The 12,080-nt window shown below is 39.5% G+C and overlaps 1 protein-coding gene across 3 annotated transcripts in view; it reads left to right on the top strand.

The window, feature by feature from the left end:
- rbfox3a (RNA binding fox-1 homolog 3a) overlaps window positions 1–12,080 on the top strand; it is a 429,646-nt gene that overhangs the window by 149,517 nt on the left and 268,049 nt on the right. For all 3 annotated transcript variants that reach the window (XM_036525762.1, XM_036525737.1, XM_036525729.1), the window contains exon 3: window positions 1,043–1,093. The gene's annotated coding sequence lies outside the window, so the exon portion shown is untranslated. The remainder of the gene's footprint in view (window positions 1–1,042; window positions 1,094–12,080) is intronic.

Genomic DNA, 12,080 nt, shown 5'->3' with positions numbered 1-12,080 from the left:
CCTTTGTGGATCCTCCTCCAGCAAGGGGTGTGTAATCCACTCTGGCACCGCAGTGTGTTCCTTTTGAAGCAGCTCCGGAGAGTGTGGTCAAGGTAATCTCCGCTCAGAGAAAAGCAGTTTTTACGGAGGGAAACAGAGGAGAAGGCCCGGTGTAAAGTAGCGTGGAGTGCCCAGGCAAGTGCTGATAAGGCGGCAGGGATTTCATTGCTTTTTTTTTTGTGGCACGGCAGGGTCTGTCACCAGCACAGCCTGCGGAAAGACACGGTCACAGTGCAGTGTGTTGATCAACAGATTGTTCACATTGATGATATAGGGCGGCAGCGCTCGAGAGTGACACGGAGTGGGGGATCGGAGATGGAGTAATCTGACGGAGCAGCTGAAGTGACAGAAGCCACATTAATAGAGGCATATGCCTGGAACAGGGAGGAAAAAAAAAACATACAGAGTACCAGCCAGCAATCGCAGAGAGGAGAGAGAGGGAAGAAAATACAGTGAGAGTGCCAGCAATTACTTCAATGCCAGTGGGAGAGCTCCTGCTCATTTGCAGCATAACAACATTAGACACTTTCTGTATGGGGGTCGAGGGAGAATGTGTGTGGGGGGTTACCAGCACTAGGTAACATTTTATTCCCTTTCCCTTAATGTTAGGGTTCATATGGTGCTTATTGCAAAGCAGAACATAAATATATGTCATATAATGAGGGACTTGTGGTCTCTCTTTGTCTGGCCAGGAGAGAAAAAAAAGGAGGTATGTGAAAGTGGAGGCGATGAGGATGCAAGGGGCCGCTGTTCAAACAGCAGCTTGTCAGATGTGAACGTATTCCAGAGCGCTCCGCGCGTCTTTTTTTTTTATTCCTTAAGACAGCCCACCCCTTCTCGCTCCCTTCGATTTTTTTTTTTTTTTTTTACATCTTGCTCTTTTTTCCTCTCCCTTCAGGATTATTTATTTATTTATTCCGTCTTGTTTAGTACATGCGTTGGTTGTTCCCCCTCCTGCTTCTCCTCTCTGGTTTCACAGCAGAGTTTTTTGTCTCGCGTGCAGGTTTGATCAAGCAGAGGGACCAAGACCGCTCCAGCCCGGCGTCATTCAACTGTGAGTATTGTCATGTTAATTATGGCTGCTCTTTCTTTTTTCTTTCTTTCTTCTTTTTGGCTTTGGTTGTCTTTTGTTTCTGTGCCCTTTTTTGCCTATGGTGTACGGAACAACGCAAGGCAACACTAAGAGACCGAGAGCGTGGGGGAGAAAGAGGGATCGAGAGAAATCGTGGCTCAGTTGTGAAGCCTGGTTGTGGTTTGGAACTGTTTTCGGAGAGTGCCGTTGCTGCCGAAGGAGAAGGAGGTTGGGGGGGATGGAGAGGGGGGGGGCGGGGGGGATGGGGGGGTTAATCTGTGCGAGCTAGAAGAGAGAGTGCTTTGCCAAGAATAACATTGGTGTTTTTGACAGTAATGAGATCTGGATTGACTAGTGGAAGACATCTGGAGAGCTTACACTGCAGGTTGCTTTTGTCAGGTAGTTATCCTTTAAGAGTTTTCCCTGTTTTTGAGAAAAAAATTGAAAATTCTGATGGCCTTTTTTGTTCTTATGTTCCCATAATAATAATAGTAATAATAATAATAATAATAATTTGTTATTATTATTATTATTACTACTGCTATTATTATTATTATTATCCTTACCTCAGTGTCCAGACTTCTCTGCAGAGTTCCAGCGCAGGCCAGGTGAACACTGAAAGTCAGGGAATTCATGCATAAGTGCAAGATACAGCAGCACATACAGACTAAACTTTTTGGCTTGACAGGGGTAATGGTTGTCACAGCTGTCAGTAATGTCCCTGTCTATGGCTGAAATTTACTGACACAGTAACCATGCACCTCGGTCATGAACTTGTGGTAATTAATTGTCAGCAGGGGGTTGGGGGTGTAGCCAGCCAATCCGCACACCACGTGGAAATACAGTAGATAAACAATTACATCACAACAACTGGCTCCCCTCAGAAATCATCAGTTTTCCGTGCCTTTGGTTAGGGCCGTGGTCCGATATCCTGCAGAAACAGTTAGGCTGAATTGAGTTTATTTAAAAGAGGTACTAGCAGCAGTTGTATCATACAGAATTAAGCCTGATTTTTAGTACTTCATAGTAAGACAGTGGAGTGGTCAAGTGAACAGCCCACCCAGGTGCAACAGCAGACAATTAGGAAGGACTGCAGTGAAACCTTGTGCTTGAAATAAGGAAACCTGCGGGCTACTTGATCTGAACTACTACACATTATTCTCTTGACATCTGCATGCCATTAATTACAGCCTGAGTGGAGATGTGTTCTGATAACTGATTACTTACCAGTTTTGAAAGTGCATATACTTCTGTATTTAGATATATCAGGTTATTTCAAAAGTGGGTCCATCACTTGCAGTGTTGGAAGTTTTAGTGTAATTTAAAGCTGTGTGATTTGGTTGTTACTTGCTTGTATGTGATTATATATATATATATATATATATATATATATATATTTTTTTTTTTTTTTTTTTTTTTTTTTTTGATATAAGTTATAAGTTATAAGTGTGAGCTAGAAAAAAAAAACATTCTCCTTCATTATTAAAAATGAGACTGAAACAGGTTATTATATGAATTTGATTTAGTTGAACTGAAATAGTCTTACACATGTAGTTGACGTAATGCTAATTCAGAGAGTGATTTACAGAGATTTTTTCCATAATAGTGTATAATTGTTCGTTGATGTTACAGTATCCTTGTAACATCCCACTTGGATTATACTGGGTATGGTATATCTTTACTGCAGAGTTGCCTACTCAAATAATATGTCTGTGCTGAAAACATTTGCAGCCTATATTTGTGAGACATGTTTGTTACTGTTAGACAGGAGATATACTTAAAGGATGATTGGTTATTTGGATAATTGGTTGCAGTAGCTGTAATTGGCACTAATTTAGAAGACAGGGATTCACTTGAGAGTCTCTTTCAGATAAGAAGTGCTGTTGTTTTGAGAATAACTCGTTAAATATGTTTCCTGCCATTGTTGCACAAGAAGAATAATCATACAGGCAATCATCCCAATCTGCCTTTAATTTTGTTATTTGAGAATATATGATAGAATTGCAGAACTCTGTATATAATCTGTGAAGATTGTTCCGAGATTTGTCGAACTCTGTCAATCGTAAGTACCTTCTGGAACTCAAAGCAACAAAACATAGACTCGAAGTTAAAAATGAGATGAATGTTGTTGAGTTAAATTTCACCTAAGTGTATGTACAAGTCAGTGAATTCATGATACTATAATATTTAAATGTTTATATACTGAGTTGTCTGCTTCAAGTAAGCTTTAGTTTCAATTTTCAATTTGGGTCCAGTAAACATGAGCTTTGTTTAGAGCCGACATGCCTATTGTGTGTTGATTGTGAGGTACATGTCCTCCACTCTAAATTTGGCAGTTTATAGCTACTACAGTGAGGCAGTGAAGCAGGCCCCGATTATCCTGAAATGTAAACTTTGTCTTGAAACATTTCTTTCAGTTTTCTTAAAAGCAACAAAAAAAAATCACCATTACCAGTGTCCTCCACATGTTCCTTTCATCATGAGCTGACAGCGAAGAATAGAAGCATTCCATTTGACCCAGGTCAAATGTGACCCAGGACATCCCTGTCTGAGGTCCCTAGAGGGTACAAACACAGAGGAGCACAAGCGACTGAAATGTCCTTGAACCGTGGGTCATTCCACAGTGACACTCTGCTCTCCATTTCCATTCATGGGTGAGATGAGCAGAGGTTGAGGTTTGCTCCTGCGGTCAGTTGAGGGATAAAAGACTGTTGTTCAGTGTGGTGCAACACCTTGTGATTTCCTGACATGGTTGTCCTGTCATTCATAATCATATATGATTGTGTGAACAAACGTTGCATAGGCAGCACTTCCCTTATAATCATACAACATCTTAGAGTTGTACTAGCACTATGGCATGAACTTTAAAAAGTGAAAAAAGCAGAAGCAAAGAAATTAATTTTGCATTGAAATGCTGCACAGTGATTGGGTATAATAAATGAAACCAGTTGTTCCAAAGCTATAAAAGAAACAAAAATATTTTGTGAACTATTTGAATATGACTTCTTTTGCAAGAATTGTTTTTTTTTTCATTAATACTGAACATTTTTATGAATATTAGGATATCAGAAATTGTGAGAGTACTTGTACTTTCTTCCCATACTTAATATTGGAGGAAATGGTTTGAAATGCTCACTCACTTTGCATATATATCCAAAGACTTGAGATTCTCGTTCTGGGTGTCAAGAGTCCTGATGTCTGGTAGTCTATTTGGATCATGTGCCTAAATATATACTCTGGTGATGCTGAATCCTAATGGCTCAACAATATGAATCCATTACATATTTATGTACGCATTGATCATTTTTAATTTAATCAATTTATTATTTTTTGTGTAACTGTGGAAGGAGAACTTTTGTCTAGAACAGCTTAAGCTCCACTAGTGACCAAATGACTGTCGCTCAATCCAAAAAGAAAAATTCCAGGACTTTTGGTTTGGATATCTTAACTTAAAAGGTAAACATTGCACAAAATACTGTATTTTTAGTAATTACATTCAAGGTACTGAAAAAATGAAATAGTGTGGCCTTTTTGGGGTGTGCTATTGCAAAGTCCTCTTAAACCATAGCCTAAGGACAGTGGTTTTTAGTCCCTTATCTGTCTTAAAATGTAATTAATCTCAGACAGTGTAGCATTAAGGCATGTTGGTTGTTAGCCAACTTTGAAGTTCTAACTTTGTTAATGTTAAACATTTCATACATTTATTAAAATATTACTGCTTTTTCCTTTTTTAAAGAGCAATGTAATTTTTATATTTCAAGTTTGACAATTTTGGTACTTTGCAATATCACCTAAATAAGTTTTAGATGAGTCAGACAAAACACATTAAACATTTCATAATTGTATATATGCGAAAATGCTAAGATTGGGACTGTAAATTTTATTTGATATTTGCACTGGTTTGTAATACAGATAATATTTAAGTCCAATTAGCCTTTTTTTAGCCAGCAAGACAGTTAACGGTTGTTAATGATACCTTATTTATTGTAGATGATGAGCAGCCAGTGAGACAGATCAATAAAGTCAATCAATATAAATGAGAGCCATTCTACCAATTAGAGATGATTGGGTTAGCCTCTCTCAATCAGAATTCTGAAATCCCATGTGTTTTATCTCTGCCGCATGAAATTCACCCAGAGATCTGAGAAGAATAACAATACAATAAATAGGAGTGAAATAACAAATATGGTAAAACAACTTATCTGAACTTATGTACTGTGGTCAGCTGTTAATTGTACAAAGAGCGTCAGTGGGTACCAATGGCCACATGGAGGTGACCATTAGGAAACTAGGAAAAACAAGGATAATAGGATACATGCACACTTTATTTAGCAAAAATACATTTACCTTTGGCCTTCATTATTTATTTTATGCTTGCTTTAGTATATTTCGGTGTGGTATTTTTTAAAATCAGATGTTGAGGAACAAGAATCATGAGTTAAGCTTCAATTCCTTTTCCAGTTACAGATTACTGTGTTTATTTTTCTTTTCAAAATTGTGTCACTTTAGCTGATTTTGCTGTTTCCTCTGAAATATTTTTTAGAAATGTGGCACAGCTGAAGAGGTTGTAGAGCTTAATCAGCTGTTATTCTTGTTCCTTTTCAATTGGCAAAAAAAACTGATTGGATTGGCAGCATCTAATTGAATGAAACCAGTAGACCCAGCAGGGAGCAGCCTACGCATTTATTGTGCAATAACAGACATTAATATAATTAATATTTTTATTAAATTGTTGTTTCTTTTTAAACTTAATTTCCTCTGTTTATCACTGACACAGAGTTAGAAAGGCAGGATTAAAGAGTTTGAAAATGCCTATTTATCAGAAAGCCTGCCCTAATGAATGCAATATATCTCTGATAATTAAGACAGACCCTCTCACTTCAGCAGGCCCAGCTGGTGTTAAAGGTAAGGGATAATGTATGTGTGTCTCCAGTGTGGAGAAGAGCTGTGCCCTGACTGGGAGAGAGTGAAGAGCTTCTCGCCTCGGCTGGGGGGTATGGCTGAGGAGGAACTTTTGCTCTTATAAATTGCCCAGAGACTCTTGGCAGATATAAGTTCTTTTAGCCGGCTTTGGTCTTCCTCATGAAAGCATGCATGTATGACCTTGGTGGAGATTGGCTGATGTCTCCGTAGGATGCACTCGCCTGGGCTGCTCTGTCAGAGACGAGCCACGTTGTGCAGTATGGGAGCCCCATCCTGACGCAAGGTGCAATTGACATTTCTCTCAGGCCCTTAATGTGAGCATTCCAAAGCTCTCCATGGGCTGTCTGTAAGGTTACTGAACCCATTCAGACTTTCTCCGCAAACAAATCACCGTTATGGCACCAGAGCAGCCGTTAGTGACACCATCAATTATTTAGTGCAAGCTGGAACACTTAGAAAGGGTGAAGGAATTTGATTTTGTGAGGCCCTCTGGCTAGTCAGACCTTTGACACTGGCTTGTGGATACTCACAATAAACAGGTGTTCCAGCCAGACAGACGTCAACCTGTAGTCCGTTGCGCCTCTCTGTGATACAGAATCTCTAAGAAATATTCAGACTGAAACTCAGTAGAATGTGTTGCATTGTGCATTTCGTCTGGTTTGCTGATTGATTATGTCAAACGTTCAATAGACACTTTTCCACCGTTTGGAATCTAAACCAGGGGGGAAATAGAATCACAATAAAACTGTCAATGTCTGCATTCTCATTCCCATTGCATTTCATTTCACAGGCCTGCTCTGGCCCACTAGCAGGGCCAGCCAATCACTGGAGTTTGAGAGGTGACACGTTTCTTTCACAAGATGGCAGAAGGTACAGAAAGCCAAAATGTGTGCTCCTAGGTTGCTAACAGCAGTACTGAAGTATTTATCTGCCTGTATATATTGCTGGAATTATAAAACAGCTAGTCATTAGAAACCAGGGTGTGTTTAAATACTGGAAGTGGGAGCTAGACAGTTAGCGTCCATGGCATCCATAGCAAGCTCATCTGATTGGCTGCTGCCACAACACTTCCTCCCTTGTCCATAGTTCCTGTTTGTCAGCACCAGCTTTATTATGGGGCTGAATTGATACAGTTCAAAATAACATGATCTTGTTTTAGCTCACCAGAACAGCCAGCGGAAAGCCCCCACAACCAGGAATCTGCAATTCAACCTGGTTCCAATTCAGATAGTGGAATAGCCCCTAATGATATAAGCTTGATTGATGTTTTGCAACAAACATCACTAAAATGGGCTCTTCTGTATTTACTGCACTGCACTGAAATTTGACCTACAAGTCATCCAATCCATTGTGTTTTACAGATAGCTTGGGGTTATCCTAGCTAATTAGGAATTTGATTTTTATCAAAGCATGCTTTTATTTTCAACTGGAATTTTAATTAGGTGGTGGGTCATTGGTCCCTGGTCCATTCCAAGGACATCTAAGGAATATATAGTTCAATTTGTTCATCTATAAATTCAATTTCAAGGATTTATTGGACAACATCAGCTTTTGAACACTGAGGGATAACCATCTTGTCTGTGTTGGGCTCATCTGGTATTGGTATCAGAACAAGCAGGCGACAGTACGGTGCATTCGCAGGGGACAACCTTCACCAAAGTATCAGAGCTGCCATGGGCAATGTCACTAGAGTGCTTCAGATTCCCCATTACCACAGACAATTTAACCTCCTATCACAACACTGACAGATATTATGTGTTTAACATAGGTGTCAAGTATTAACAATTTATTTGTCATTACTCACAGGTAGGATTTATCATAGACAGACTCCAAACAGCATATGCAGAGCACCATTTCATAATGATAAAAATCACATCTCTGGACTGCTTACAACAAAGATAGAGAAATGATGTGTCTCGCTTGCTTGAGATGGGAGTGAATTCTATGTAGCAGAATCAATTTGCACTGGGGCCGTTTGTGCGAGTATTGCTTTCCGTGATATGATCTTTGTTGTACATCTTTAGAGGTCAGAACAGACAGAGACAAGGTCAAACAGTCTAGATCGACAGTCTCTCTGTTGGCGCTAAGAAACAATTACCCACTTGGGAAAAGCAGGAAATTAAACTGTTAGGATTTAAACATTTAAAATTCTTGCAGATTGAATCTAAAGCCATTCAAATGGCTGCAGCTTTTCATTAGGAGTGTGTGTGTGTGTGTGTGTGTGTGTGTGTGTGTGTGTGTGCAAGAAGAGGTCAGGGATGGGGCAGTCTTAGTAGATCCACAAATTTATCAGTAATGGGGGCCAGGGTGATACGTGTTACATGTGATTACCATTAATGGCTGTAAGTGTCTTACAAATGCTACACAGATTGTGGTTTTGATGAGCGGGCTGGCTGTTCAGAGCACACGGGGGAGGGTTGAACATGACACCGTTCATTGGCTGACACCTGATTTCTGAATGTTGAGCATATGGCCAGGAGCTGAGTATAGAGAGTGAATTACTAGCACAGCACTTGGGTCATGTCTTTTTATTTCTTTTTCTCTTCCATGTGGATTAGTACATATTAGATCTTACCAACATGGGCAGTGCCATGAATTTTCAGAGCTTGCTCCAAACACCTTGACCCCGCTATGTTTGTTGACCCTGCCAGAGCATGGCTTGGCAGTCTTGGTCAAACACAGCTTGAGCCCTGATCAAAGACATGTGCTGGATGGGAGACATCATACAACTTATATCCACCCATCAAAAGATCTATAATCCAGCTAAGGTATGTCTACATGGGACTGTATACACACCATATAAGATGGACGATATGAATTACATTTTTTTCTACATTATAATACATGTATAAACAATATGTAAAGATTAGATTATCCAGGAGTTTTGCATTATAACAAGGTCACAGCATATCCAAGCACCTGATTTAAAATGTACACAATTAAAACAGAGGACAGATGAAAGCCCTTGACTTGTCATTTGCACAGAAAGAGTAGGTGGTGGGGGGGGGGGGGGGGGCAGAGAGGGGACAGAGAGGAGGACTAAAGCTCCACATGGCCCAGGGGTGCAGACAGAGACTGGGGAGAGAGAAGAGGCACAGGCCAGAGCCTCTGCCAGGTCTGGGCCACAGTTGCACAGAGCAGAAGACAGTCTCTGCATTACTCTATCTCTTTGACCTGGAGGTTAATGTATGTAGTTTCACTTGCCATTTCTGCACTACGCTCCATTTTGCTATTTACAGGATGGAATTGGCATGATGGTACATTGCGCATGCTATTTCCTTTCTCTTACACAATGAAAACCTAATTTGTGCATATGTGATACATTGTATTTAAAATATTCAAAATAAATTTCTCACTGTCTCTTTTCAATGGTGTAAATTTCCACTTGTAGAAGGCACCATGGAGGGATCCAGGTGAGGAGGATGTGCTGGCTTGATTCAGGTTTTATATTATTGTGTGAGGTACCCATCTAGGAAAAGTCATCTACGTTTTGATGAACTGTGAACTGAGTAAATGTTATATTTGCACACTGTCAATGTAAAAACATTGTTTATTTTATGCACATCTTTGAAGTAAAACTGTAAATCACTACATATAAAAGATGTCAATTCTCTTTGAGCAATAAAACAGCATTTTTACAGCAGGGAAGTGGTACTGCAAAAACTGATGAAGATGGAGTATAGAGATGAAGATGGAGATGGAGTATGATGATGTCTCAATTTTGTTCAAGTCTTGTGATTCATTCTCTCTGAGATTGTGGCCTATTGTTGACAGACTGTGTTTGATTGTGATTTCTTACCAGGTTAAAAGCTGGTTGAAAACACCCAGCAAGAAAACAAGCATAGACACACACAACATACAGATACCCTATGGGATTTTTTATTAGCAGGCCAGATTGGTTTCTTCCTGTGTTTTTTCCCCTTTGACTTTCACCAGGTTGATAATTAACAGTAGTGTTCATGCAATGAAGTCATTTGAGTATTACATAGTCATAAATGTTCAATTTATCAAATTGATGCTAAAATGTACTAAAACCCAAAATGTGTTTACTTTAACTTTAAAGTATTTTTAGATAAAATAGTATCTTTTGATACTTAGAATATATTGTAATGTGGGCCAACATCCCTCAAAAATAGATATGGATAATAGTAAAACAAGGTGGCGCCTTTTTACTGTTTGTGCTTTTTTCAAGGCTGAGTGAAGCTGTTTTTATTTTTTTTTTACCTTAATGGCAAGTTCTTAGCATCATGGTCAATGGACAAGCACTGAGCATAGGTCGTAGTCAGGAGTCTGTGATCATGTTCTACAAAGCATGCAAGATATTGAATGTTGTTCACATGCCACATTCATAGTAATTATGAAAAGCAGAACATGGTTATATATGTTTGTAGTATGTATGACGCTCATGATCCCCTAAGAAGTCATGTTTGTTCTTGTGAGAGACCATGATTTCTGTAACAAAATATAGCACGTGACTGTGCTGTGAGGTAGTGTACCATGGAACATCTTTGCAGTTCCATTCTCCTTTAGTATCTATGTATTTGTGAACTGATGACAGTGAAAAATACAGATTTGTTGTAGTACTTGAACAATATTCCTGTTTACATCCATCTTTAATTTCAGCTTTTATGTCAGCAACAAGGGAATCACATATAGCAAAACCAATCAACTGCTATTAGATGACACCTTTGTGGTTAGCCAATGTTTTATGCAGGAAGGTCTGGATGGCATCTTTAATGGGCTGCCTGGCAGACGGGAATGGCTTGTAACCTCTTCTTATCTTTTCCTGCTTTTATTTAAATGCATTTTATTCAATTTAATTCAGTTCCAGGTTCATTGAATTAAAAAAAAGATTTCCAAGGTCCTTTCACCTCAAGGAGGCAGAGACCTCCCCAAATTAGCCCTCTCCCTTCAAACTTAGCGTCCCATTACTCTCATAAGAACCGTGCTTGAAATTCAAGAAGAAAAAAAAAAGAATTGTGGAGTCGGGTATTTGAATATCTCAGCATTAAAATGCGCAAAGCCACAGCGTGTCTGCAGGGGAGGCTTTGAAATTTCCTCCACTTCAACTCTTTTAACTGTGCAGAGCGCAGAGCGTCTCGGCCCTGCAGGCTCCCAGCTCGGAGAGGGCCAGCCTCACGCTTCTCCTGCTCCACAGATGTGCATTGTGCCAAATATTAAATGTGAAATAGCTTTTTTTTTTCCAAATTCTCCCCTTGAAACACAGGATGCTGTAAAATGTTACATCTTATTATGACTTGTTATTGTGGTTCTCTAACATGACTTCTTGGCTCAGAAGCGGAGGATTTCATGAGGAGCAGTCAGGCAGCCGCTGGCTCTTCCCCTCTCTTAGTTCTCTTCTTCATCCACACTACTTCCTCTGACTTCTGCCTGGGATTCCTTGTAAGGACCTTGTCTGTAGCTGACATGAGTGCAACAGTGGTTTCTGTGTTGCAGTAATGTGTTTTCAGTAATGTTAAATATCTACATTCAAACCGGGCATTGATTCATTCCGGTGGAGCTCTGTAAATAGCAAAATAAGCCCACCAGCTGTAGAACAGCACAGCCAGTAGAAGAGTGTGGACCCATTAGAGTCATTTTCAGATGCGCACCTGAGCTGAAAGTCTCCTGAGCAGAAGTAACTCTTGGACTGCAACTCTGTCCACAGATATGGTCGCCAGTCTGCACAGGATGTCAGCGGTACTTTGCTTTCGGAGGAGCTGACTGTTTTGTAGTCAAGCCACATATAAAAGTTCTTGTCTCAAGTTAAAAGTTTATCTTACCTTGACTACCTTCCAACTGAAATCATTGTTTCACAAAATGTAATGGCTGCCTAGATGATGTCATAAGGCAACATGATGATGGATGTTTCATGATGATGGATGTTTTTCTGTCTTCATGTAATGAGAAATTTAGCTGTATTAAATGAAACAATATTATGTCATATTCTTATTATAGTATATCCAACATACACAACATGTCTACAATACCATATGGAGGATTAACTATTCTTAATAAGAATATATTTCAACGAAAGTATTTTTTT

Source organism: Megalops cyprinoides, chromosome 1 (genome assembly GCF_013368585.1).
Source record: "Megalops cyprinoides isolate fMegCyp1 chromosome 1, fMegCyp1.pri, whole genome shotgun sequence".
NCBI lineage: Eukaryota > Metazoa > Chordata > Actinopteri > Elopiformes > Megalopidae > Megalops > Megalops cyprinoides.
The sequence above is the reverse complement of the archived record's forward strand: the minus strand, read 5'-3'. Positions and strand labels throughout refer to the sequence as shown.